The sequence below is a fragment of the Chrysemys picta genome, chromosome 2 (genome assembly GCF_011386835.1).
Source record: "Chrysemys picta bellii isolate R12L10 chromosome 2, ASM1138683v2, whole genome shotgun sequence".
In the NCBI taxonomy this organism is placed as follows: domain Eukaryota; kingdom Metazoa; phylum Chordata; order Testudines; family Emydidae; genus Chrysemys; species Chrysemys picta.
The window spans coordinates 28972405-28997817 of NC_088792.1; the positions used below are offsets into that span (position 1 = coordinate 28972405).

The 25413-nt window shown below is 44.7% G+C and overlaps 1 long non-coding RNA gene across 1 annotated transcript in view; it reads right to left on the reverse strand.

Annotated features, from left to right (window-relative positions):
• Nucleotides 1-13574: 13574 nt before the first annotated feature.
• The window catches only part of LOC122174539 (uncharacterized), a 47226-nt gene continuing 35387 nt past the window's right edge, over nucleotides 13575-25413 (reverse strand). The window contains exons 3-4 of the long non-coding RNA XR_006176527.2: nucleotides 18935-18977; nucleotides 13575-16661 (exon numbers count right to left, since the gene is read on the reverse strand). This is a non-coding gene — a long non-coding RNA (uncharacterized LOC122174539). The remainder of the gene's footprint in view (nucleotides 16662-18934; nucleotides 18978-25413) is intronic.

Consider the following 25413-nt stretch of genomic DNA (forward strand, 5'->3'; position numbering starts at 1 on the left):
AGAGACAAGATTAGTAGAAAGCTAAAGGGCTACTCTGGAAACGAAGGGAAGACAAAGGAAAAGCCTAAAGTCAAAGGAAAGGAATCTGCACAATAGAAAGCCAGTCGAATGTGAAACAGAATAATCTTTTCATCTTGTAGTAGTGTTCAGGTGGTCTGCCCCTGTTCTAAGGCCTCGATGAAGTTCTCAGTATTAATAAATGTTTCTGAAGCTAAAAGGGGATATGCACTGGCCCGCACTTTAGGGGTTAGTACGGTAGGTCAAACTGCACTCAGAAGACTGCTGCCTGGGTCATTGCTGTGTTATCTACTAACAAAACACTTCTGTAAGCAAAGTTGGTTCTCTGTGCTCCTTCCTCTTGCCTACACTAAGTGAGCCCTTTACAAACTCACTCCCTACCTCCAAGAACCAGGATACTGACACTTCACAGGGCACTCAGGGCTGTAGAGTCCCCTTTTTATCACCTACCTCCAGTGTCAGGGAGTCTTGCTTGTACTAAGTCCCTAACACAACCAGCCTGTCAGCCATTCCAGTGCTCTCCCCTGGGCTACACCAGCCCTGCCTTTGCCCTGCAGGCTGACAACAGATGCATCCCAGCCAAGTCATTCCAAAGCATCCCCCAGAGGTATCCAGTCCGTAATGACTGGATGCCCACAAAAATCCCAGATCTGTTTCCAAAGGAACTGTGTACCCCAGTTTAACCATAGACCGCTCTGCTCCTGTACTATGCACAGCACTTGAGTTCAGTGATAGAATGAAAGGAAATTTATTTAAGAAAGATTCAAATAAAAGAAACAGTGTGAGAAATGGGAAAAAATGGTTACATATAAAACAAATACATAGCATGCTTTTTAAAGCCTAAATTGAACAAGTTACCTTCCTGGCCAAAGAAGCTTGTCTCACCCAAAGTTCTCTCCAACTTTTTCAGCCAAGCCTGCTTGAGAGCCTTTTTTCCATGAAGCAAACTTGCAGTCTGTGTACTTCCTAGGTGAAGGATGCCAGGGTGTTTCTTTGCACCCCTAAATATATTAGAACAGACCTTTGAGGTGCACCTCAAGACAGAGTCCCCTCTCCCGCCCCCGCATCCCAGCTGCTTGTCTCTTCTTGTTAGTTTCCTTCTCAAGACTCCACCAGCTCTTTGTTAGCGTTTGGCTTAAAATGCTAATAGTGTGGACAGTGTGACAATACAGTACACAATCTCTCACCCCATATCTGGAGGAGTTTGTCTCAGGACATGTTACCTTTGAGTTACCTGCTTTTTAACAACAAACCATCATTTTTAGGATGTATATACACATATAACGCATCACATATTCTCATCACCATGGTTATGAAGACCAGTGTGACCCAGGCTTTCATTAGCGACTCACATAACATTCTTTGGGTGAACCCAAGGGATCTCTGTACTCTCTATACCCCAGGACTCTCTGTCGGTTGGTATCCAGAGGTTCTTGAGTCACAGAGACAAAGCTCCCCTACCACCCTCCATGGAATTGTTCTAAGCTTTGTGTATGTTCTTCCCTCAGCTTCGGTTTCCTATTGCTGGCTTCAGAGCTGTCACAGTGAGTGGTGGGGTTCTGAGAGACATCACTGTGGAAGGAAATACTGGTTCTTCACAAGGTTACTCAAAACTCACTACAGGCAGGAGTCCCTACCTAGCCCTGACTACCGGTGCCCAGGAACATTCCTTCACCTGAGCATAACCCCCTCTGGCTCTCCAGAAATCTGTGTCTGATAGGAAACCAGCTTATCCCACCTGGTGACTAAGAATTCATGGTGCCATTTTATTGATCTTTAGCTGGTGTAATGTTTGGGTGGGTTTTGGTTTTGGGAGGTTTTGGTTTTTCTACTATGAAGGACCGAATCCAGAAAAAAAAATCTATCTAGACAGAGGCACTGACTTTCTGATTTCTCAGGGAGTGCTCGACCCCCGCTCTGCCCCAGGCCCCAAGCCCCACCCCTGCTCCGCCTCTTCCTGCCCCTTCCCTCTGCCTCTTCCTGACCCAGCTCCTCCCCGTCGCTCCCAGAGCCTCCTGCACGCCATTGAACAGCTGATCATGACATGTAGGAGACGCTGGGAGGGAGGGAGAGGAGCTGATTAGCGGAGCCTGTCAGTGGACGGAAGGTGCTGGGGAAAAGGGGGAGGAGTTGATTGGCGGGGCTGCCAGTGGGTGCTGAGCACCCACTATTTTTTTTCCATGGGTGCTCCAGCTCCGGAGCACCCACGGAGTCGGCACCTATGCATCTAAATTCCCGAGCACTGAAAATTATGTAAACTGATTTTTTTAATGGCTTCCACTAATTTCCAATGGCACAAACCCAGGAGGAAACTGGGCATAAAGTGAGGCCAAATTCTCTCTACCTGTGTGGTTAGAATAAATGCACTACAGAGTTAATTCTTATTTTTTATAAACAAACACTCTTCCATTCATTCTCATGTAAAAATTCTTTCCAGGTTCTAAGAGAAGAAGAGACATACATTATCTGGAGCAGCAGTTTTTATCCTAACTTCACTGAGATAACAAGGAAGCAGCACACACTGAAGTGTAAGGACTTACTTGGAGATGGGTTCTGAAAGAAATTTGTTCCCATTTTCAAGTGGATTTATCTAGCAGTGAAAAGCAGTTTCATTTTGAACTTCCAAAGATAAGAGGTATATCTACTGATTCAAGTAGAAGACACTCAACTGAGAGATGTTATAATTGGAGTTGAATTCAATTTAGTACTAAAGATTTTTTTCCCCCAATACTGTAATACTTTCTATTACACCATGATATTAGATTTATTTCCTTTTGGTTGCTGTCTAGTAGAGGCCCATTCCTGAAAACCCTTACTCTGAAGGACCTGGCACTGGCCACTGTCAAAAGACAGGATACTGGGCTAGATGGAACTTTAGTCTGATCCAGTATGGCCATTCTTATGTAACCTTTACTTGCCTGAGTAGTCAGTCACTTCACAAAGGGAGGTCAATCTCATTATCTCCATTTTACAGATGGAGAAACTGAGGCACAGCACGGTGAAATGACTTTCCTGAGATCACCCAGCAGGTCAATGACACAGGCAGGAATGGATCCCACTTCCTGTCACTCTCAAGTCCAGTGTTCTAGCCATCCAAGAACATGGCTTCCCATGTAATCTAGCATCTCTGCATATGCTAAACTGACTGTGTAACTCAGGGCTAGCCCTAGACATGTATGGCTGCACTCACTCTACCCTTCTCCAATGAGCTGCATCTCCCAGATTTTGTGGCCTTTCATGACAGTCACAACTCACCATCTGTGATGCAGCACAGGACTATCTGGTCCAGAACGGGGCTGTTTGAAAAAGCGATAGTTTATTGCAGTGCCATAGCTGAAAGTGAAAGATATTTACATCTGCGGTGCTAATCCCAGCAAAAATATCAAATTTACAGTTAGTTATAGGATTTGGGGTTTGTTTGGTGGTTTTGGGTTTTTTTTTTCAGCCTCTACCAGTGCAGGTGAAAATACAGCAAATGAAGTGGAAGCAAGGTTTATTTCAATGCATTAATTTTTGGGCCCAATTCTCATCTACACTGAGACCTACCCTAGCAGTGTAAAAAGGCCATAAAGTTGATATAAATGTAATTGACACTTTCAGTTGCAGTGAAGGGGTTTAGTATATACACCGCTTGTGGGGGATTTCTGCACCACTGCGCGCATGCAGAATTCATCTCCCCTGAAGATTTCTTCATTTCCCCACAGAAAATCACAGGGAAGCTACAAGAGAGATCACGTGCTCCTCCCGAGCACTGTGGGTGCATGGTTTCTGGCGCCTGGAGCAGCTGGCGGAGGAGTAAATCATTGGGTGGGGGGCTGGGGATGTCCGTGGGTGCAGGAGGGGCACTGTCCCACCTCAAACAAAAATGAGGCATGTGGGGGCATGCAGAGTCATATGCCACTGTTCACCTCCACCCATTTCTGCAAGCACAGAGCTACGTAAGAGAGGGAGGGTGCCGCTTTGGCTAGCTGACTCTGCAGCTGGATGCTGCCTCCTGGGTCCTAGTGCCGCTTGTGCTCTCCTTCTGTGTGTGCTGGGAACCAGCCTGTTTTTACCAGGGATGGGGTAGGGCAAGGAGGGTGGGGGCATTAGGGGAAGAAGCAGTGGAGAAGGAAGGGGCATGAGATAAGGCAGGGGAAGTGGAATGTAGGAGTGAGAAGAGGGGGATGGGGCAGAGGGAGGGGGATGTGGGAGTGAGGAGAGGGGGTCTGGGCAGGGGACAGTGATTAGAGGAAGGGGGTGGGGCAGGATGGCGATGGGGAACAGGAGGGGATAGGAGAATGGGGGGAGCAGGAGCCCAGAATGTGGTGTCCCTTTGGCAGCAGCTGGAGCTCCCCCATTAAGTAGGTCCATTGAACCTCCACGCCAATGAGCCCCCCCACACTGGACCACCCTGATGAGCCCCCCCAACCCAGAACTCCACCCTACTGAGCCCCAACCAGCTGTACCCGGACCTCCACCCCACCAAGCCCAGTCCCCCCCAAACCAGATCACCCAACGCCAAGCCTCATCCCCCCACAGCCAGACCCCACACACACACTGAGACCCAACCACCTTCAACTGGACTCCCTGAAGGGTCCCGTTGCCCTTGGGCCTGGAACCCCACAATGAGTCCATGTGCATCCAGATCCTGCACTGAGCCACCTGCACCCAGACTGCCCCACACAGAAACCTCTCACCCCACACCTGGATCCCCCACACTAAGCCCCTCCATGCTTGGCTCCTGCTAGGCTGAGCCTGCCTGCCCACACCTGGTGTGCCGGGAACAGAGGGGCAGGGCCCCGGGGTGGTTCTGTGGCAGGCCCATCCCTTGTGCTGTGTCAGGGTTGGGTGCAGCCCCACCGCCAAGTCCGTCCCGGTGGAGGGGGGGTCTGCAGAGTGATCTCCTACCTCTGTGCAGCCAATGGCCTGTGCTCCCAAGTGCCATGCTAGAGCTACTTATTTATTGACAAATAAAATTTGCAGAATTTTAAAATATTGTGCACAGAATTTTTTATTGTATGTATTTATTTATTTATTTTTGGCACAGAATTCTCTCAGGAGTAATATGCCTACCCAGCCCTTATTGTCAGTTTCACAGAAACTGTCTTATCAGACTTTTGGCAGAATATCTACTTCTCTCCCATTGTCAACACAAGTGCTCCACTGCTGAAGGTGCACCTCAGGCAAATATCATTTAGAGTGAGCATCCTATACAGGAACTAAAATTAACAGAACATATCATATATCTTCATTAGAAAGCCACAGATTCTATTAAATGCAGAGATTCACCAAAACCAGAACCTTTGCTCTGAATCCTCTTTCTTCCTGAACTTCACTAGCTGAAATAAAACGGAATCCAAGACCCAAATCTTACCAGGTTTTGGTTTAGGTTTTGCAAAACCAAAACCTGACTGGCAAGGTTTTTCAAAACCAAAACTCATCCTCCTCAGCCCATTTCTAATTAAATGTAATTACATCCCCTGCAGCTTGAAATGAAGGGTTGCTCAAAATGAAAGCAGCTTCTGTTAAATGGAATTACTTTCCCCTCCAGCTTGTATGGTAAAAGTGCAGGGAATCAAGGGAAGCTTCTAAACAAACACAAAGGTAGTTTGTTTTATACTTTGCACTTCTGTAGTGTTTTTCATCCAACATTCCTAAAGAGCAGTACAAATACCAATTAATCAAGGCTCTTGACACACCCATGATGGAGGTAGTATTAATTATTATGCTACAGCTGAAGAACCTGAGGCATAGGGAAGTTGAGGCCAACACTTTCAAAAATGGCCATTGAGTTTAGCTGCCTCTGTTTATGGTTGCCCGTCTTGTTCCCTCTGGCACCTGATTTTCAGAAGTGCTGAACACCTGCAATTCCAGGTAAGTTAGCGGAAGCTTCAGGTATTCAGCATGTCTAAAAAACTAGGACCAAGATATCACAGCTGAGCACCCAGATCCAAATTTAGAAGCTACATTTGAAAGTGTTGTGTGACCTTGACCAAGTTGCTTAGGCAAACAATTTTGTGATAGAGTCAGGAAAAGCCTGCAGTCCTCTGGACTTCATCGTATGCTTTAATCATGTGACTAGGACATGTTTTCTCTCTTGTAGGTTTCTGTTTTAATCTACCGTACTTTCATCATGCAGGGAACATTCTTCATGCCAAAAGGGCCAAATCTCAGTCCCATTGAATTAAATGGGAGTTTTGTCATGGACTACAATGAGGTTAAGACTTAGGCCTCAATGAAGAAAACAAACTGGCTTTTTTTTACTATTCTTCAGGTAATGTAATAGTATTTGTCAGATTTCCCTGCAAGGCATCACCCGTATATATAAGTAATTTTATAACGAATGCTGCATCGTTGTTGAGCTGGACAGGGATAGTGATTAGTGGTTTTGTAAGTGTTTTGTTTAAGATTTGTGTCACACACACTCAGCTTCTTTTAGGTGTGAGGGACCGTTCTGGAGATCCCTTAATTGTATCTAGAAAAGTAGGAAATACATTAAACCACAAAAACTTTTATAACCTAACACACAGGTTCTAACTTCAGCCCACAAGAACTTGGAAATGGATTTCGCTATGGAAAAATATTCTGGATTGACAAAACACTATGTTCTGAAACTTATAGATCACTGGCAGTTCTTTAAAAATAATACCAGGACAGCGAGTGCAGCATGAGATCCAACTGGGAATTTTAGCCTCAACTCTAAATTCCTGACTTTTGTGAGATGACATGAAAATCTTGTTTCTTGCTTTAAACTCTTTCATAGTTTAAATCTCCCTTTTGGTATGGTTTAAGCAGAGGTCTTCTGGAGGTATGTTAACTCATCTAGGTATTTGTTTAGTTTTACATCAGGCTACATGAAAAGCACTAGTGAAGTCAGTACAAACTAAAATTTCATACAGACAATGACTTGTTTATCCTGCTCTATATACTATATTATAGGGTAACGTAACGTGTGTGTGTGTGTATATACACACGGTATTAGACATGCTTTTTATGTAATTTATTGATGCATGCAAGCATGTTAATGAGATTGAAGTTGTCATGGTATGTATGCGGTTGCGATTAAAAATGGATAGGTTTTTAAAACAAGAAGTTGGAAGCGGCAGTAACGGCGACAGTGAAAATTGTAAGAAATTCAGAATGACTGGCAAAAAAGCCATCATCGGTTCTGTGAGGAATATATTGCTTTTGGATTCACATCTATAAATAGCGATCCACCCCAAGCTGTGTGTTTCCTTTGCGGAGAAACTGTCGAATAACAGTATGAAACCAGAGCATTTGCAATGATATTTGAAGACAAAACAACTTGTGCATGCGAGTAAGCCAGTAGACTTTTTTCAAAGAAAGCTTTGCGTTCCAGACTTGCTAGTTTAAAATGAAAAAAAAAAACTTTTGTAAGCACTATACCATCTGCAAGTAGTTTTTAAGTGAAGTGAACCTTGCGGTACACAAGACAAATCAGACTCCTGAAAGGGGTACAATAGTCTGGAAAGGTTGAGAACCACTGCTTTAAGCAACCTGTCATCAGAACCTGTGCTATATAACCAGAGTTGTGAGACAGCCCTGGATTATGTGGAAAACTAATGAGGGTTGATCACTCCTTTCCCACTGGTTGCAACCCTCTTTTGTTTCCAAATTACTGATATTGACCTCCCACCCTCTTGCCCAGAGTGCATTGCTACCACACTTGCAGCAAAAATCATGTTTCAGTTGATTCTTCCCATTGGCAGTTTTGACAGAATTTCTGCAGCATTTGTCCTTTCTGGATTGTATAATTTGGGGAACTACTACAGGTCTTCCCTGAACTCATGGTTTTTGTGAAAGCAGCCATTTCAATTGCTAGTTATCAGATTGCTTCATTGTTCTGTTCCACCTGAGTAACAGACAAATTTGGCCTTGGCAGTTTATGGCTGACAGTGATGAGATCTTTCATTTCTCCTTCTTTCAAAACAGATTGCAAAGCATTTATTTGTAATGGTCTTGGATGCCCTGAGGCTCTTAATTTTTGCTTGTGCTCCATTTGAATGCTACAGGCAGTATTCAATTTTTCCCAACAAAATTTCATCAGCTACATTTAAATCCTCTAAGTACAGATTTTAGGTCAGTTTTAATATTCTCATTGTGCAACCCAGTCCCGATAGACTATAGAAACTGACTTTGGACCAATTCAGGATGATATTTTAATGCAGACTGTCTTCTCTGCCACAAAGATAATTTTTTGATGAAGGTCTACTGCACACACGAGGAACTCTGCCTTAGTTAATTTTTGATAGAGATCAATGGCATTTGCTTCAAAATAATGTGTTTGTGGGATCTGCCTTAGTTTGGGCAATGTGAGATCACTCTTGCCCTCCAGGTAACTTCAGAGTTTTAATCCTGGGCTGCCTGCACCAATCACACGGTCTATAATGTTTTTCTCCGGCTAACTCTTCTTTAATCCATTTTCAGCTTTGTGTTCCAGATTACTACATTTAACTTGTTCTTTTGTGTGACATCACCAGTTTGCTCGCTAATTGTGACATCTTTCCTAACTACTGATAGCAGGTGTGGATGGAGCTGAGGCAGTGTTCCATTATTACTTTCAGTCATTGCTCTGATTCCTTTTTCAGCAGCTTAGCTCTAAATTGCCCTTTTTTTTGTTGTTGTTGTTGTTGCTGCAGCACTATCAATTCCATGTTCTTACAAAGTAGCAAAGCTTGTGTTCACGCCAGAGTGAGGTTTTCCTGTTTAGCCTTTTCTGTCTCTGGTTTGACCTTCCCTTTCTGAATCAGATCCTAGATTTGATCATTCAGATGGAGTAATAGGCACATGCCTTCATCCTCCATTGAACAGATATATTCTCTAAATGCTGCAGAATATACTTGATCAACCCTCTGCTGCTTGTGCGCCTTACATTTGCTTGATTGTACTCTGCAATTTGCATCCATTCTGTCCCGCTCAGGAGATCCTGCTCTGCTAGGAGGCACAGACAGCTTTCAGTCTCACACAGTAAATTTTCACTCTCTGCTATTTTGTAGCCAGCTCAACAGCACTCCTGCAAAAGGGCTCTGAACAAACCGATTCAGAAGGACCTTCTAATCTGTTCCACCCTTCATCATGAGCCTCAGCGTTTCAAAAAGACCATTGGTTATACTGGGATTCAAACCTCTGGCTTTAGGAGCTTCTTGCGGACAGAGACCTCCTTGGTGCACAGCTGCAGGCCAACCTTTACCTGCAGCAGCCGCCTCACTTTAAACACCCTACCCCCTGCAATGGCTCACTCACTGGGCCCCCACCCTATTCTTAAAGGGGAAGCTCCCATTTCTTTTATTACGGCATTTTTTCTGGGAAAGTCCCCTTCTTCACCTCTGTCCTGGACGTCACAACTTTTTTGGCAAAACTGGGCATTTGTCCCATTTGCTCTAGCCCTAGGGGGGCACAGAGGAATGTTCAGGCAAGAGCAAATGGGACAAATGCCCAGTTTTGCCAAAAAAAAGTTGTGATGTCCATGACGTCAGCTCAGACAAGCTGCAACGCCAGGTGTCGCTGACTGTCAGCCCCACACCGCAGGGCTCGAGCAAGCAGCCATGCCCGACCCACCTGAGATCGCTGCTTAACCAGTGTCCTGTTTTCAATGTAGAGAAATACGGTTACCCTATTTATATCTTTAACAACAACAGATACAATAAACAAATATTCAAAATTACTACTAAATATAAACAATATGAATCTACTTCTGCAATGCCTATTTCAAGGACCTCCCATTTACACAGCTCTTTGACTGTCTTCATGATACTATGACACACGTGTCCCTTTGAAAGAGCACTAGTAGTTAATTTTTATAAGACAAACAGGGCCAGCTTTACGAGCCAGCATGCCTAGCTGTGTAAATCTAATCACCCATCACATCCTTTGTATGTACTTTTATTTAAACTGTTTTTAAATATGCACTGTGTACTCCACAGATTATAAAAGTGGTTTGAAACTAATGGACCCTGACTACCAATTATTCGGAGTGAATTTCATTGCAAGTGTTATGAGGGTGAAAGAGCTGTTATGGCTCAGGAAGCAGGTGTGCACGTAAGACAAACAATCCTGAGTTACAAAATCTGGATGTAGATTTCTCCAGGGATAGCGTTGGATGTGGGTGAGGTTGGCTCAGGCCTGTTGCTAATATAGGCACATAAAAATCATTAGGCAATATCTACCTTTGTAGAAACCAGTGTTTATATTTCATTATTGATGACATTAATAAATTATTCAGCAAACCCACCAATTAAACAATAGTATGGATTTATTTTCTCTGTGAATGTAGTAGCACTTATGAAAGATACTGGACTGATGGCCCTGGAGAATGAAGTCCTCTGTGATAGATATGGCATGAGTAGCAAGGTTGCTTCTCCAGGCCCACCAACACACATCAGCCCTTATTCTCAGAGCCTAGGGGATGGCTCAGGATTATGGTTCTTCAGTACTTGGTCTCTCTGCTGAGACTGCTAACACAGGTGTCAATTGGAGCCAAGTGTGATAGTAATTTTGTGGAGTGGATACCTGTCCAATAGGAAGAGGAATGACATGACAAACTCATTCCACTGCATAGCTGTGAGCTAATAATGATGTTCACACTGACCTGTGACTTGAACCACATTGGAACCAGTGACTTAGAGCTCCATATTCCATTAGTTTATCTATCCATTACCTTTATCTATTATTCCATCCTTGACTTGAGCCCAGCATTTTATTTCACATAGATCAGTAAACAGACGGTTAGATGGTACTTTCTGTTGATATGTGCTAGATTTGAACTGGTAAATGGATTAAGTTTCTGGAAAGGTGGAAAAAGTAAATGGTAGGACACTTACCTCCAGAAGGCAAAAACATGACCATGAAGCGAGCACTAGATAGAAGCCAACTTCCCCAGCAACTGCACTGGAATATACAGACAAGCAACCATAGGTCCAGTCTCCAGGGTGAATTCCCAAAACTCTCCTTCTTGCAGGACAAATATTGTGGAAACTCCATGTGGACTCATGTGCACTTTATCCCCAACAGGAGATCACGGAGTCTCAATTTATGGATCAGATAAACATTATTTAGATGAATGCCATGTGTAAGGCAGGAAAAGATTGTACCGAATTGTTACCCAACTGCTAAGAATTTATTGTTGTGACACTCTCCCTCCCACCTTTCGATAAATGACCAAATGTCTTTTGTAACTGCTCTATTAAAATTAAGAGCCTGAGTCAAAGTCTATTGAAGGGAATGAAAAGAATCCCATTGGACTTTAATCGGCTTCGGATCGGGCCCTTAGTGTCAGAGGGATTGAGGGCTTGCATGCCAAATTCCAGCCTCAAGCTCTTTGTTCAAGTTGAGTCATTCTAATCATGTCACTGATAATAACAGGTTTCTAGAGCTGTGAGAAAAATGGAGCCCCGTCAGCAACACCACAAGGACTTATTTTGAATGGCTTCACAAAAAGCAAAGTATTTTACAGCTTCTGTTCAAGGATTCAACCCTGCAGCCCTTATGCTTAGCAGTGCTTACCCACAGGAGTCAATGGAGCTAATCACATAACTGAGACTGAGCAGGAAGGAGGCCCCTCCTGCAGAGGCAGGTCCCAAATGGTTTGCTGCTTTTCCACACCCAGGAGCTCTTACGTTGTAGTCATTCACATTGCAGGGTTTAACTATAACAGTTAGATCTCTACTGTCAGAGACCAAAATACACAGTAAGGAGTCTGAATACTCAAAAGTGACCAGAACATTTATGAGTTCTAGAAGAGATACTGGATCAAGATACAATTGTATTTAGCAAGAATAACTAATATGTCATCCACATTTTATTATATTATCTAAAATGTATTTCATGAAAAAAACAGATACCAAATGACTAACATGCAATATCTGTTTTATTGAAGCCAACATAATGGCATATTTGAGAACATTGTTCGAAGTGTTCACTCCGGAACAAGATCATCTCTGAAGCTGTGCAGTGAAGCTGTGAGCATATAGGTTTCAATCCTCTTCCTACTGGTTTAGCCTGCTGTGGCTGGCATTTCTGGACCAATTTTGTATTTGTCCATGTGGAAAAGGAGATGGAATTAAGGAAATGTGTTCTGATCCCCCTTCCTTATATTTAAATAGCCTCTTTTAAAGTGCAAAGAACATTTTGTTCAATTTCTTTTTGAGTATCATTGCTTTACTAATTCTAAGAAGGTTATGCGAGGAGATGGGGATGCTTTTAAGTACTGTTTTGCAGAATCCACTGTTGTGCACCTTGTCATTTTCTGTTCTCTCTTAGGACTAGGACTTTGTACTGCCCCCCTGAGGTCTTGCACAGAGTACAGCTAGGACAGGTTGGCCATTGACTTCAGTGGAACTTCTCACAGCAATAGGTGCTTAGGGCCAGACCTGCAGTCAGATCAGAGTGAGTGGACCTACACCCCCATGCAAATCACATGGAAATCAATGGAGCTCAGCGGGGATGCAAAGGATTTGATTATAAAACTGGGATCTAAACCAAAGATAAAAAGTTTGCAGGCTCAGGCCAGGTGTACAGGTATTGCAGTTAATGGATTTGGGTGCAGCTTCAAAATTACTATAGATTATTTTCTTCTTTAAATTAAATGGGAATTCCAATAGGGGTGTTAAGGATATTAACATTAGGGCCTGATCTAAAGGAATTACAAACCAGTTAGTTGAACTTCAGTACCCGGAAAGATAATGGAGCAAATAGTCAAGCAATCATTTTGCAAACACCTAGAAGATAAGGTGATAAGTAACAGTCAACATGGATTTGTCAAGAACAAATCATGTTAAATCAACCTAATAGCTTTCTTTGACAGGATAACAAGCCTGGTGGATAGGGAGGAAGCCATAGATGTGGTTTATTTTAACTTTAGTAAAGGCTTTCGATACTGTCTTACATGACCTTATCATAAACTAACTAAGGAAATGTAGCCACCCTAGATGGAGCTACTATAAGGTGAGTGCATTACTGGTTGGAAAACCATTCGCAGAGAGTAATTATCAGTGATTCACAGTCAAGCTGGAAGGGCATATTGAGTGGGGTCCTGCAGGGGTCGGTCCTGGGTCCAGTTGTGTTCAATATCTTCAGAAGTGATTTAGCTACTGGCATAGAGAGTACAGTTACAAAGTTTGTGGATGATACCAAGCTGTGAGGGGTTGCAAGTGCTTTGGAGGATAGAATTAAAATTCAAAATGTTCTGGACAAGGTGGAGAAATGGTCTGAAGGAAATAAGATGAAATTCAATAAAGACAAATGCAAAGTACTATACTTAGGAAGGAACAATCAGTTGCACACATACAAAATGGGAAATGACTGCCTAGGAAGGAGTACTGTGGAAAGGGATCTGGGGCTTACAGTGGATCACAAGCTAAATATGACTCAACATTGTGACACTGTTGCAAAAAAGCAAACATCATTCTGGGATGTATCAGCAGGAGTGTTGTAAACTGGACACAACAAGTAATTCTTCCAATCCGTTCTGATAAGGCCTCAACTGGAGTATTGTGTCCAGTTCTGGTCGCCATATTTCAGGAAAGATGTGGACAAATTCGAGACAGTCTAGAGGAGAGCAACAAAAATGATTAAAGGTCTCGAAAACATGGCCTATGAGGGAAGATTGAAAAAAAATGGGCTTGTTTAGTCTGCAGAAGGAAAGACTGAGTGGGGACATAATTTTCAAGCACATAAAAGGTTGTTACAAGGAGGAGGGAAAAAATTGTTCTCTTTAACCTCTGAGGATAGCACAAGAAACAATGGGCTTAAACTGCAGCAAGGAAGGTTTAGACTGGACATTAGGATAAAATTTCCTAACTGTCAGAGTGGTTAAGCACGGGAATAAATTACCTTGGGAGGTTGTGGAATCACCATCATTGTCTAACCTGCTCTTAAAAATCACCAAACACCTGTCAGGGATGGTCTACTTACTCCTACCTTGAGTGCAGGGGACTGGACTAGATGACCTATTGAGGTCCCTTCCAGTCCTATAATTCTATGATAAGTGTGTTTGAAATATTCATAGATTGCTTGTACCAGACATGTATTCCTTTTACTGTTTTTCTGATGATTTTTTTCCATGAAAAGCTCTAACATGATACTGCCAAATTATGCCTTCATTCCAAACCTGTTTTCTCTCTGGATTCTATGATCAATTTTAAATCATGGAGTTGGACAAACTCAAAGTTAATTAACTGATTTGGAAAACTGACCTGGACCAGGAACCAAATTTGATCCTTGAGAAGAAAGTGCCTTTTGTCCATATGGAAGGAAAATACCATCATTAATTAGAGCTACAATCAAGGTGAATTGCATGTACCTGTTTACAGATGACCCACACAAGTATTTGAAAACCCTATCCCAGACTTTTAAAGCTCTTGTGAGTACATAATAGGCATCTGGTATACCTGAAGTAAAAGTGGCCCCAAAAAGTCTTGAGCTTTTCAGAGACTTTAACAAGCTGCTTGTACTTTTTACTGACTTACTGAAGGAAATAGAATGTAGAGGAAAATTCCAGTAAAACTGTATGTAAACCAAAGGTTTGTTTTTGTTTGTGTGGATTAGCATTCACACACTTCCTGATACGAGACTTCCTATTAGTGATGTCTAACTTTAACCACAGATCCAGAGTTGAGGAATAACTCCCAAAGTCAATTTCCTGATTAAGCTGGGAAAGATCAAAGGTTAATTTCACAGCCTTATGGTTAGAAAGCCAACAGCTACCACATAGCCATGTTTTAACTGTAACATATAAATTTATTACAAATATTAGTTAAGGGAGACAGTGTGGTCTAGCAATTACACCAAAATGTTGGAAAACAAGGTCTGTGGGGTTCAAATGTGGCTTCAGTTGCCTACTCACGCTGGGTAAAATGCATCTACATATAGCCTGTGTGAATAGACAGGATCACCCACTAGTGTGGTATATGGCAGCCTTGAAGCCAGGGTCCCTGACATCTCCTTACACAAGGGTTTGTGACCACTGGTTTTGCATAGTCACAAGCCAAATATCCAGGACACCCTCCTCTACACCCGATATCCTGTTGTAGACCTCTCCTGTGCACTCACTCCATGGGAATAGGAGCAGGCAGTGAGACAGACAGGTAAGACTACATGTACTAGAAAACCCACTGTCTCAAACTCAAAATATTTTTGAACATATTGTTTGGCTCATTCTTTTAGTTGGTAGTTAACATGGAGGATGGATGAATATGCAAATAGTACTGAACTAGATACTACTACAGTACCACAATCAGCATACATAGACAGCTCTGTCTTTCCATTTAGCTGTCATAAAGGACAATCCTCAGGACCGATGCTGTATTGTAAATAAAATAATAGATAGCTGAAAGGTATCAGTGGGCTTGTTGTTAGGAGGAGTATTTGTTTTTAAAAGTAAAAAATAATGTAAACAAGAGTGACACATACCAAAAATTGCTAGGAAACCCAAACTTAAGGCTGACACTCCATGTTCAATTTACACTACTCTACCTTTTCCTCCCTACCATCAAGCCTTGTCTACACTTTCAGGTTGCACTGATTAATTTCAGCTAAACTAACTAATTCAGAAACTGGATTCCCTAAATCAGTGCAACCCTGTAGTATGGCTCTTCTTAAATCGGTTCAAGAATAGAGCTGGTTGGAACCAGCTAAAGTTTGGGTATTTTTGAAATTGCTTTTATTCTATTCGGATTTACCAACATTTCTCAGCAAAACTAAGAATCCTCAAATGTTTCTGAAATGAAATGGAAATTGACATTCTTGTCAATTGCTATTCAGTGATTAGCAACTGTGAAACTGACAAGAATGTCAGTTGCAAAGTTATTGCCACTGTGTTGGTCCCCGTATAAGAGAGAGATGAGGTAGGTGAGTTATATTTTATTGGACCAACTTCCTTCTGTTGGTGGAAGATACAAGCTTTCAAACTGTGTATCTCGAGGTGTGTAGCTCGAAAGCTTATACCATCCACCACCAGAAGCTGGTCCAGTAAAAGATTCCTCACCTATCCTGTCTCTCTCAAAAATATCAATAGCACTTAGCTGCTCTACAGCAGGGAGCCTACCAGCTCCAGGAGAACCAGCTCCAGCCAGGATTCCCAGGGCTGCTGCTGTGGTGTGGGGAGCATGGTAGCCAACACAACCCCAGATAATGGCTTGTGTAAGTAGAGAAGGAGAACAGATGATTAGAGAGAATTCTGCTTAGGATGAAAATATTCTTTTTATTACTCTTCAGGCTTGTCTACAATTGCCAATTTATACTTTGGAGTTGACCCTTGCTTCTGTTCTGCAAAGAGGTGATGATTTCATGTGAGCATTATTCATACTTGTTTAATGAATAGTGTTTACAAACATATTTGAGACAGATGATCATCAACTGTTTATCATGTGTTCATTTGAATACCTGATAGTTGGAATTCACTTTTCAGCCTCTGTGATTGGTCACTGTCACAGGGTGCTCCACTCACCACTTGTCTGGCACCTCCTCCTGGTCACTCTGGGAATTCTCTGAAGACTGACACCCCTTCCTGGGGTCGCACGCCATCACACCATCTTTCTCAGGCAGGGGTAGGCAACCTATGGCACGTGTACTGAAGGTGGCACACGAGCTGATTTTCAGTGGCACTCACACTGCCTGGGTCCTGGCCATCAGTCCGGAGGGCTCTGCATTTTAATTTAATTTTAAATGAAGCTTCTTAAACATTTTAAAAACCTTATTTACTTTACATACAACAATAGTTTAGTTATATATTATAGACTTATAGAAAGAGACCTTCCAAAAACATTAAAATGTATGACTGGCACGCGAAACCTTAAATTAGAGTGAATAAATGAAGACTTGGCACACCACTTCTGAAAGGTTGCCGACCCCTGCTCTCAGGTCTCCAGCTCCTCTCTCATTCCAGGAACCACAGCATCTTCTTTGTGACTCAGCCCTCCAGCTAGGTCACTCAGTGTTCCCACCACTTCTGGGGTATATCCAAGTCTTTCCATTCAGAACCACTCCTTCAGGGCTGGTAGGGGAACCCAGGCCCATCCTCCACTTCCAGTCTAGGGACCCTCACCCCAGAAGCTCTTGACTTTACTGTCCTGGCCCTCACTACTCCTTCCCCAGACTGCTTCCTACTCTTCTAGCTTCCCCCTCTCTGGGAGTACCAGCTCCAAACCCTCTTCCCAGGGAGCGAGTGCTGCCCCAGTCTGTGGCCAGCTTCCTTGCTTTATAGGCCCTGCCTCTTCCTTCCCAGCTGAGCCTGCTTGCAATCAATCCTTACTCCCTGGCTCTTTCTCCAGGTGCATAGGGTTACCATACATCCGGATTTTCCCGGACATGCCCGGCTTTTTGGTAATCAAACACCCGTCTGGGGGAAATTGCCAAAAAGCCGAACATGTCCGGGAAAATGCCAGCATTACTGAAGCGGCTGGGGAGGGGAGTGTTTGTTCCTTCATTCCCCAGGGGACATGTTTGTGTGTCTGCATTTTCAGAGGAGTTGCGGGAGGATCGGAACTTTCAACAGGATGCAGGTCTGGGGAGGTGGCATATGATCATGGGAAAGCCAGGCGTGGGCAAAGGCAGAGATCGTGTATGCTCTGCTCGCCGGGACCTGGCTTGTCCAATTCCTCTGCACCTTTGGCACCAGCGGAGCCAAGATAATGTGCCGCGCCTGCCTGGCCCCAGGGAAGCCGCCTCAGCCGCAGTGGGGATTATTATGCCCGGGTGACCGGGCCGCGGGGGAAGAGGCGAGGTGGTTCCTGGCGGGGAAGTTCTCTCCCCGGCTGCTCCCAGCCAGGAGAAACCGACCAGCCAGCCTGACCCCAGCGCATCCCCAGCATGCTCCCCTGGCCCCGGCCTGCCCCGAGCTCCCCCCCCCGGGGGACTGTGCCCGCCCTGCTGGGCCGACGAGGCAAAAAGCGGACCCCGGCTGGGCATGTGCCCCGTGGCAGCCGGCTGAGAAGGAGCCAGGCGGAGCGGAGGAGAGCCAGGGGGGTCCCGGCGGAGCGGGACCAGCAGGGCAGGGAGGCGGCAGGAGCATCCCCCGAGCAGCCGCAGGGCAAAGCCACCCGCTTCATGCTGGAGGAGCCGAAGATAAGCAGCAGCACTTTTGCGCTGACCGGGGACTCGGCGCACAACCAAGCCATGGTGCACTGGTCGGGCCACAACAGCAGCATGAGTAGACCCAACACCGCGACGGGGGGCGGGATGCAGACCGGGGGGTGCTGCAGTGCCGGGTCTTGGACAACATGCAGGAAGCGGGGCTGGGCTGGTGGATCTGGCTGGTCTCTGGCCCTTCACATCGGGTGTCACTCGGCAGTTTGCAGCCAGCCGAAAGTGCTCCCAGTGCCTTTCTGCTGCAGCAAAAGTTTTCTTCCCCCAGCCCCAACAGCCACCTGCGTTGCACTCTTGTTGCTCTTAACTGGGTGAGGCCACCGGGAGGTTTGGAGAGAGGGCAGGGGTGTGACTGGAGAGGAGAGAGCAGTATCCTCCGGGCTCCGGCTGCGCTGGGGAAGCGCCCGGCCGGGGGCGCAGGGTCTGGAGGTCTGGGGGCTGCCCGGCCAACCGTGAAGCTGGTAGCACTCAGGCAGCTGTTTCGCATGGCTGGGAGGGAGGAGGAGGAATGCGGGGTGCTCAGGGGAGGGGGCGGAGTTGGGGCGGGGACTTTGGGGAAGGGGCGGAGTTGGGGTGGGGTTGGGTGGGGAAGGGGCAGAGCCGGGGCGGGGGAAGGAGCAGGGCCAGGACCCGTGGATGTCCTCTTTTTGTAATGCTTAAATATAGTAACCCTACAGGTGCAGCCTGTGGAGTTAATAGGCCTACCTGTCCACCTTAACCCCTTTCAGTCATGTGTGGGGTGGACACCCCATCACCGTTATCCAAGCTACATTCTGTTCCCTGATTTGATGCTCTAACCTTTATAAATAGGTGCAATGTTTGAAAAACTCACCAAGGCATTGAATCCCTCAGACCACTTCAGGCAGAGAAATGCACTAGGATACAAAAAAAAGAGTCTAATCAATTTTCAGACATTTAAAAATCTCTTCCTTTACTCTTTTTCCACAGAAAGATATTTGTATTTGATTATGGTTGTGGACCCCTGGTTTAAAAATACTTTGTTTCCTTCCTGCCTCAGGAAGAGAGGAAGATATCAAACAGATTGATGGGCTGCTAGCAGGCTTTACATTTAGTTTTCTCTTGTCACATTCATGGCCTATGCCTGTGCAATGTGTAGTGATGGCTCAATAAGGCAGTTATCCCCTGGTGCTCATCCTCATGCCTTGGCATCTGGCTGCACAGCAGATATCTTCCTCCATGTTCTAGAGCTGGAAGATTATCAAAGTGTCTCCTTTCTGCTGCTGAAGTATCCCTCCTCCTATGTGCTTTTGCCCTCTCTTTCATCTCTGCTGCTAATGCTGATGATCAGGTATCAGACAATGCTGTTGTATTTTTGAAAATCACTCAATTTCTCATGCTCTTTCTGCCTTACTGCTCCCGAAACCCACACACAAAACCAGTATATATAGGGGGCTGGATGAATACTTCTGATACAAATACACAAATCTGGGCACAATAAAGTGTAACACACTAATAGAGCGTGTGTGTGCCAAATCTCCCTCTAGCGCGCCACAGAGAGGATTACAGCCTACTACCACGATCCGCTAACGGAGTTGCTCCTATAGCCCAAGTGATATCACTCTATGCTTTGCTCATGAAGGTCCTGGATTTGAGTCATGCCAACGTTCTGGGCTGGGAGGTCACAGCATGTGCTCATTCATGTGTAAGCCAGTGGTGTAAGGGCTGGAGGTGAACACACCTGAATGTGCCTGTGGATTCTGGGACTTTGCTGATCTCTAAAAATAAACCGTGAGTAGGGCGCGGCCAGGGGAGGAGTGTGAAGGGACATTTGTCCATTAGACTTTCACACTGCAAGTTGGGAAAACAAGGCAAAGGACACTAGTCAAGATACTGTGGGATGGGTGTCTTACTTATGGGTGTCTTACCCCCCGACACTTTACTTATTATTTGCATGTTTTTGAGTTATTACTGTGGTCCCAAATTAATGCTGTGGTCCCTCTCCCCTCAATAAAAAAAAGTTTTTTCTTCTGTTATAAACAGAGTCAGTGCTTGAGAGTGGAGAATCGTTGCCTATTACGAACATTCAGGGGAGGTATTTTGTTTTCCTAGGTTTCTGAGTGGGTGTTCGAGACGGTTTTGTTTTGAGGAACCCTTAGATATTGAATCTGGCTTTTACTTCTGCAGGCATCAGCTGGCAGAAGAGTTACACATGCATATCTGAGTGCTTCCCTAAATATTCATGCAAACAAAATCCTGTCATCAGAGTACTCACCAGAGAGCAAATGAGTATGAACACGGTCAGATCATATCACAATTTGGAATTCCCTAACAGGTTTGTTTGATCAGATCAGAATTCCCTAATGTGTTTGTGCATCATTTTCCCCACTGTTTCTCCATCTCTAGCTACACCTGGATAAACCCAGAGTTACTCCAGGGAAGCCAGTGACATTATTCCACATTTACAGTAGGGCATTGATAGAAAATATCTGGCCAAGTTTTGCTAATGAGTGGCTATTTTATCTGTTTAGTGCATGCTGTCCTTTTAATGAGAATAAAACAGAAAAACAAAAGTCCTCCTAAAGAGACTAAAAAAAAACATATGTATTTCTTTCTAAGCATTATGAATATTTTTGATCTATGGATTTCCATAGTGCTTATTTACTTCGTTCAATATTTTGAGTTGCTAGATTACACAATAAACAGTGCAACAAAAAGAAATGGAAAGTAAGTTATCAGTGAATATAGCTTTTGTCATTTTCCCCATACAACACAGAGCCTATGACTATACCTACTATCAATTCGCTGCAAAGAAATTTGGTCCTCAGCACCATAATGTCCATTTGGATTGATCCCAAAGCCAAGGTTTCAGACAGTACGAGCTTGATATGAATTCAGAGAGAAAAAACAACAGCGAGACCCAACATTCATGGTCAACAGCTAGCCACATTGTGGATATTCCTGGACTAAGAAGTAAATAGTCTGTATTCAGTAAACTCAGCTCATCTAACTAGCATGTATGTTAAGGGGATCACATTGCTGGCACCGCCTAGTGCTCATGCATGGCATAGCAGGCTCTCTTCCTTCCTGGTGGCCCCTGTTGACAGCTGCTCTAGTCCTGCAACAGTCGGCACTTTCCTGCGACTCAGACTCTGGCCAGGCCATGAATCGCATCCACCCTTTTCAGGGTATACAGAGAATCCAAGAAAGGAAAACCCTGCTGTCAGGCAAGGGGTCCCAGGCCTCACCAGGCCAAGGTGCCAGAGGCATGGCCCTCCAAATTATATGATCTTCCAATCCAGATTCCCCTGTATCTGAGGAAGGTTTTCACCTTCAGCCCCATCCAGATATTGTAGGAGAATCTTGGCTCACCCTCTCTGCTAGGTGCCAATCCAAGGCTCTGTGGTGGGCAGCAAGTTTCTGCACCCCCAAAGAGTGCTGCGTCTCTGCTCCTCTAGATTGCTTTCCCCCAGTCTCCTTACAGAAAAGGGCAAAAACATAGAAACAAAATAAATCAAAGGACAGCCCCCAGACCATGCAAGCATACAGAGTCCTTCTTCCCCTGAGCAGATCAGGTCAATTCTCAATAGTCAGGAACCCAAGGCAGCTGAAACTCCCGTAAAGCTCCCTCTGAATCAGGAGGCCCATCGGTCTATTCACCTTCACAGGCTGCCTGCTAGTGAGCTCCTCCTCCAGCCCATGTATGCTTTTCAGATGTGCTGGGGTGGGGTTGCCTTGGCCCAAAGTATCTCTTTAACCCCTTCCTTTCCAGGATGGGGTTTGTACTCCCCATCGCAAGGTGGGTTTCTTTTTTCTAGTGTCTGAAGTCACTGCATTATTAATACAGTCTCTTTAAGTTCTAAGGTTTTTTTTTAACCCTCCATATTAATATTTAGCATGGAATCTTGACATGTCACCTCCCTGTTTTTTCTTCTTGGTTCAACAGTGCTAGATTTTTATTTGCATTTAGGTTATTTGTTGTTTACCAATACCAGTCTTCTTCTTTCAGATGCCGGTAGACTAGGAGATACACTGAGCAGCACAGCACGGGGAGGAGGTGACCAGCCCTCTGTGGAGAAAGAAGTGGTTCAGGACTATTTAGAAAAACTGGACAAGCACAAGTTCATGGGGCCAGATGTGCTGCATCCGAGAGTGCTAAAGGAGTTGGCGGATGTGATTGCAGAGCCATTGGCCATTATCTTTGAAAACTCATGGTGATCGGAGGAGGTCCCAGATGACTGGGAAAAGGCTAATGTAGTGCCCGTCTTTAAAAAAGGGAAGAAGGAGGATCCGGGGAACTACAGGCCAGTCAGCCTCACCTCAGTCCCCAGAAAAATAATGGAGCAGGTCCTCAAGGAATCAATTCTGAAGCACTTAGAGGAGAGGAAAGTGATCAGGAACAGTCAGCATGGATTCACCAAGGGCAAGTCATGCCTGACTAACCTAATTGCCTTCTATGAGGAGATAACTGGGTCTGTGGATGAGGGGAAAGCAGTGGATGTGTTATTCCTTGACTTTAGCAAAGCTTCTGATACAGTCTCCCACAGTATTCTTGCCAGCAAGTTAAAGAAGTATGGGCTGGATGAATGGACTATAAGGTGGATAGAAAGCTGGCTAGATCATCGGGCTCAACGGGTAGTGATCAACGGCTCCATGTCTAGTTGGCAGCCGGTTTCAAGCAGAGTGCCCCAAGGGTCAGTCCTGGGGCCGGTTTTGTTCAATACCTTCATTAATGATCTGGAGCAGGAGTCGGCAACGTTCGGCACGCGGCTCGCCAGGGTAAGCACCCTGGCGGGCCAGGCCAGTTTATTTACCTGCTGACATGGCAGGTTCGGCCGATCGCAGCCCCCACTGGCCACGGTTCACCGTCCCGGGCCAATGGGGGCGGCGGGAAGCCGTGGTCAGCACATCGCTCACCCGCGCCACTTCTCGCCGCCCCCATTGGCCCGGGACAGCGAACCGCGGCAAGTGGGGGCCGTGATTGGCCGAACCTGCCGCATCAGCAAGTAAATAAACTAGCCCAGCCCGCTAGGGTGCTTACCCTGGTGAGCCGCATGCCGAACGTTGCCGACCCCTGATCTGGAGGATGGTGTGGACTGCACTCTCAGCAAGTTTGCAGATGACACTAAACTGGGAGGAGTGGTAGATACGCTGGAGGGTAGGGATAGGATACAGAGGGACAAATTAGAGGATTGGGCCAAAAGAAACCCAATGAGGTTCAACAAGGTCAAGTGCAGTGTCCTGCACTTAGGATGGAAGAATCCCATTCACTGTTACAGACTAGGGACTGAATGGCTAGGAAGCAGTTCTGCAGAAAAGGACCTAGGGGTTACAGTGGATGAGAAGCTGGATGTGAGTCAACAGTGTGCCCTTGTTGCCAAGAAGGCTAATGGTATTTTGGGCTGTATAAGTAGGGGCATTGCCAGCAGATCGAGGGACATGGTCATTCCCCTCTATTCGACATTGGAGTACTCATCTGGAGTACTGTGTCCAGTTTTGGGCCCCACACTACAAGAAGGATGTGGAAAAATTGGAAAGAGTCCAGCGGAGGGCAACAAAATGATTAGGGGGCTGGAACACATGACTTATGAGGAGAGGGTGAAGGAACTGGGATTGTTTAATCTGCAGAAGAGAAGAATGAGGGGGGATTTGATAGCTGCTTTCAACTACCTGAAAGGGGGTTCCAAAGAGGATGGATCTACTCTGTTCTCAGTGATACCTGATGACAGAACAAGGAGTAATGGTCTCAAGTTGCAGTGGGGGAGGTTTAGGTTGGATATTAGAAAAAACTTTTTTACTAGGAGGGTGATGAAGCACTGGAATGGGTTACCTAGGGAGCTGGTGGAGTCTCCTTCCTTAGAGGTTTTTAAGGTGAGGCTTGACAAAGCCCTGGCTGGGATGATTTAGTTGGGAATTGGTCCTGCTTTGAGCAGGGGGTTGGACTAGATGACCTCCTGAGGTCCCTTCCAACCCTGATATTCTATGATTCTATTGGTGATGAGCCGTTTGCTTAGGAAAGGTGTAGCGTGCTTGACTGTTCCCTCATCAATCTCTGTTGTGCTCTTCAGCACAAAATAAACAGGAGTATAAATCATATTACTCTGGAGGCCATGCCTAAACGCTTCTGGTGGGCCTGCTCTCCACTTTCAATGGGCCTCCGTAATAAGGCAAAGTGAAAGCTCTCTTTGTTACCATAGTCTATGGGACCCGAATAGTGACCAAAAAAACCCAACAGATTATTGATTTGGAGCACTTGAGGAATGGAATTCTTCCTCAGACTTCTCCATGCCATCCAACAATGAAAAATAAAGTTCTTTTTATCAGTCTTCACTAACAGCTAAGACAAGATTTCACACACACCCCTAATTTGCATTCAGGCAATTTCCATGTTTTCCCCTAAACTTCTGAGTTTTTTTGTTTCAACATGAAACCTCACCACTTTCCATTTGATTTCTCAGAGTTGTTAATTGCCTCCAGGGGGGTGTTACCTCTTAAGGTCTTAAGTGGCTTTACTTGGTATCCTTATCATTCAGCAACTCAAGACTGGGCCAAAATGTGTTATCTAATAATGCAGTGGTTTTAAAATTTACAAATACTTATTTCCGAGGGAAATATAATTTCTCTTTTTACTACAACAACCACATAAACTCATCAGGAAGATTTTGAGTTTAGGATATTCATTATACACTAAATATTTTACACTTTTCCAAAAGACTTTGCAAACATTAGGAGCCAGATCCTGCCGCCTTTGCTCACAATGAATGGTACTGAATAGTGAAGTAAATGGAACTACTCAGAGAGCAAGTTATTACTCAACACAAATAAGGGTAGGAAAATCTGGTTCTAAGTCATTAACCGTCACAACATCTCATCAAAGCTGTTTTCATATATATTTTACAGATGGAGAAACCAAAGCACAACCATTAAGAAACTTCTCCAAGGTCACACAACAAAATGGCAGGGCCAAGACAAAAAGCCCAAGAGTCCTGGTCCCCCTGATCCCTCATTAGTTAGAGATTTTCAGTGGCACAAAGGGCTTTCAGCCACCAAGCAACCATTGAAAAATCAATGGGAGTTGGGCACTTAACTCCTATTTTTTCCTTTGAAAAATTTCCCTTTTACCCTCTTAGGAATAGTTTGGACAGGACAGTGTTTTATTCATGCATTGGTCAAATATCTGAGGACACACTTGTCTGCAGAAGACACAAAAATTAGTTAAGAACGAATGCATTCGCAACATCCAAAAGCTTGAAATATTTCAGCTGTACCCTTCACACAGCAAAAGAGCTCGGTATTTACTCAAACTACGCACTTTGCAAAGGCATCAAATAGCACTCAATGTAATTAGTCTCT